Source organism: Lolium rigidum, chromosome 1, assembly GCF_022539505.1.
Source record: "Lolium rigidum isolate FL_2022 chromosome 1, APGP_CSIRO_Lrig_0.1, whole genome shotgun sequence".
NCBI classification, from domain to species: Eukaryota; Viridiplantae; Streptophyta; class Magnoliopsida; order Poales; family Poaceae; genus Lolium; species Lolium rigidum.
The window spans coordinates 144,616,682-144,620,664 of record NC_061508.1 but is presented as its reverse complement, the minus strand read 5'-3'; the positions used below and the strand labels follow the sequence as shown (position 1 = coordinate 144,620,664).

Genomic DNA, 3,983 nt, shown 5'->3' with positions numbered 1-3,983 from the left:
GTTTATCGAACCGGGAGGAGCCAAGAAGCACGTTGAAGGTTGATGGCGGCGGGATGTAGTGCGGCGCAACACCGGAGATTCCGGCGCCAACGTGGAACCCGCACAACACAACCAAAGTACTTTGCCCCAACGAAACGAGTGAGGTTGTCAATCTCACCGGCTTGTCTGTAACAAAGGATTAACCGTATTGTGTGGAAGATGATTGTTTGCAGAGAAAACAGTAAAAACAAGTATTGCAACAGATTTGTATTTCGAGTATTAAAGAATGGACCGGGGTCCACAGTTCACTAGAGGTGTCTCTCCCATAAGATAAAAGCATGTTGGGTGAACAAATTACAGTCGGGCAATTGACAAATAGAGAGGGCATAACAATGCACATACATGTCATGATAAGTACAAGTGAGATTTAATTGGGCATTACGACAAAGTACATAGACCGCCATCCAACTGCATCTATGCCTAAAAAGTCCACCTTCGAGTTATCGTCCGAACCCCTTCCAGTATTAAGTTGCAAAGCAACAGACAATTGCATTAAGTATGGTGCGTAATGTAATCAACAACTACATCCTCGGACATAGCGCTAATGTTTTATCCCTAGTGGCAACAGCACAACACAACACTACTGCAGAAAGGCTTATAGCCGCTAGATAATTAGTGACCGGCATATTTATGCCTGTCACTAGTTAATATCACCAGCGACAGGCACATGTAAGCCTGTCACTAGTATAAAATATTAGTGACAGGCATATAAAAAGAGCTGTCACTATGGCTTTTTACGGAGGCTGTTCGGAAGGATAAACATGGTAGCGACAGACTCGTGAAAGAGCCTGTCACTAATATTTTGTAGAGAGCCCATCTAATCCTTCTCCTATTTGGGCCGGCCTTTCATGGATAATATACAAGTGGGGACTTAAAAAAAAGATCAGGTCAATACCGATCCCTGCAAATCCCCAACCGTCGTCTCCGTCCCATACGCCGGCGCCGCCAGCCCCTTCAAAGCCGCTTGCCGACGCGAGGACGGCCTCCTCCAACGCTAGCGACGCGCGGCCCTGCATCCCCAACGCCGCCGAACGAGGACGCCGCGCCGCCAGCCCCTTCAACGCCGCCGCCCGACGCGAGGACGATCTCCCTCGATGCTAGCGACGTGCGGCGCTGCATCCCCAACGCCGCCGCCGCCCGAGGATGCCGCCCTGCACCTTCCATTTCCCGAGGACCCCGCGTCCTGGGTGTCACGCGCCGCCATACTGCAGAGATCTCCGGCCACCTGTGCTGCTGCGCTGCCGCACCGGATAAAAGGTCCAGCCGTTGAGCAGACCGTCCGGCCTCCGCCGCTGCACTGTGCAGGTCCGTTTCCCCTCCTCCCATCTCTTCTCCGTTTGTTCTTGGTCCTAACGTTCTGTACGGGCTAATTTTGCTTGCTTGCTTAATTCCGCGGGCGCCGTCCGTTGCTACCCTGTGCAGATGAATCGCAGGCTTATGTTGTACGGTGTATCAGACAAGATCAAACTCTAGTTTTCTCTTTTTAGGTAATCTGGAATGTAATTCACTCGATTGAATGGGATACAAGTATATAACACCTTGATTGAATTTGTAGTTCATTGGATTGAATGGGATACAAGTATAGAACACCTTGAATGAATTTGTAGGTCACTGAGACATACGAATAATTTAGGGGTATTGACCCAGGCTGCATGATGATTACATTCTGCATCTGCATGGCAATTCACCACTGCTTTATGCATATTTGCTGACATATCTCAGTTTTACATTTCTTATTGGCTATTTAGAAGAAAATTATGTTGGACAATAAGCTAGTGCGTTACAATTTTTATTTTCCTATCGGTTAGAATTTGATAAAATTTTAATGCCAGATGTAAATGGGTATCCAATTCTTGTTAGTCTTTGTTTTCTGAAGACATACACCGCTTGCTTGCTTGCTTTTTTTTTATTGTGTGTAAATTAGATATGACTTTGATTTAGTATAGTTAATGCTCCGATTTACCTTTTCTTTGACAAAGTCGATGTTATCATGTGCCTTGCAATGAAGAGAAACTTCCATCTCACCCATATTATCTGTCTTTTTTTTAAGCCATAATTATGTACATCTCCAAAGCTGCACTTCAGCCGTCTACCCGTATCTATCACATGATCAATTTATAACGTGATAAGCAAACTACAGCTACTTAAAGGCATGGTGGCAGATGACAGTTTCTTTAATCATAATGTAATCTGACATGTGCATTAGTGTGCCAATCTTTCTATAGCTGAAGGTGCTTGCTCTTTGTGTGGGTCAATACATGGTCTCTGTTTATGTGCTTTTTTTTATCCTTTAACAGGAATTTTGAGATGCCATGCTGATATGTACTATGCTACAACAAAAATAGAATTTCTTGATTGTATGGAAGGGCTTGCATAACACTAAGGTAATTGTAAGATGGGCTCTCAATAGAGCCTCCTAGCTCAACATTTTTATTGATTGTCTAGCTCAACTTTGTTTATTTCTAGACTAGAACTCACAGTTTGTGTCGATAACAGTTGCAGAATTCCTGATGCCAGCGCCTATATATGGTCTATTGAAAAAAAAATTGAGTTGCATTTACAACATAACGGAAAGTACATTTGGCCGCACATGTTTTTGTATAATATATGTTCTGGACATGATGTATTTTCATATGAAATACTGAAATTCATGGTTCGCCCTTTCATTATGTATTCATGTCATTTTTTCGCAGACGCGCATATCTACCAGTATATGTAGTGTACAACTGTTGGATCTGGTATAGCAGTGTTGTTTCTTAAATAGTTTGAAATTGCAGTGGCGTCAAACCAATTTACCCATTCTTATTTTGTGGCAAATCTCTGCATTTATAATCATGTATTGTCAAAGTTGATGTCCGCAGTTTTGTTTGTTCGATGAGTTACCATCATGCAACAATATCTAGTCAAAAGGCTGTTGCGTATTCCGTTGCAAAGGATATAGCTTGTGATCTTGTTGATGTATGTTTTGTCTCATTAGTCTTGCTGGAAATAACTGACTGCTTTTATTTTAACATTGTAAAGGTTTCAGATTGTAAAGGTTTCAGTTTTGGTGCTGGTGAAAGGTTTTTGACGTCTCCTGAACCGTTGTATTCTTCTATACCTTTGCTGGAGGTAATCAAAGGCATCACTCCTCGTGATATTCCTTCATATTATTTTGTCTTCATGCCTAGTATAGGAGGAAAATGGCATTGGGACTTTGACTGCCATTAGACTGGACAGCTTGTCCTTGATACCTTAGCAAGATCTAAACCAAATTGAGCACTAATTAAATGGCCGCAAATTCTGGTACTAACTAACATCTGGTTTAATATTTCAGCTGAATGGTACTAACGTTATGTCTTCCATCAGCAATTTCCAATGATTGAGACGTGGTAAGCCGGAGGATTTAACAACACCTCCAGATGTACATGGACGCAGCTGCTTCTTCGGTCGATAGTGCTAACTCATGGTGTCGCAATAGCTGGAGCAGGTGTTTTGATCTGCATGGATTCTTATAGCTTGTCAGTGTTTCGGTGGAAGTTAAATATCTTAAAGTATTTTAAGTTTTGTGTAATTGATCTTTAACCTTGGCTTTGGAGTGACTTGGTCTGTGTAATACACATGCTTTCGTTAAATTTAATATGAGATTCCGCCTACTAATTGCTATATTGTACCTTGTACCTGCAGGTTACTACCTATACATTGAAAACGAAATTATTTTTTTTAGTACCAAAATTCACACCAGTGACGGGCACAATAATGGGCCAGTCACTAGAAACCCAACTTGGTTGGGGCCGTTCATCGTCCTAGTGACATGCATATTTCTCGCCTATCACTAGTTACACGACCAGTGACAGGCAACCTACCCATCACTAGTGACAGGCAGTACCAGTGACTGCATATTAGTGACAGGCATCTTACCTGTCACTAATGAGCAAAATGTGCCCGTCACTAGTGAGGGTTTC

The 3,983-nt window shown here is 42.6% G+C and overlaps 1 long non-coding RNA gene across 1 annotated transcript; it reads left to right on the top strand.

Annotated features, from left to right (window-relative positions):
• Positions 1-2,308: 2,308 nt before the first annotated feature.
• Positions 2,309-3,545, top strand: LOC124682532. Its single transcript, XR_006996322.1, has 3 exons — positions 2,309-2,423; positions 3,061-3,150; positions 3,388-3,545. It is a non-coding gene; the product is annotated as an uncharacterized LOC124682532 (long non-coding RNA).
• The last annotated feature ends 438 nt before the right edge of the window (positions 3,546-3,983 follow it).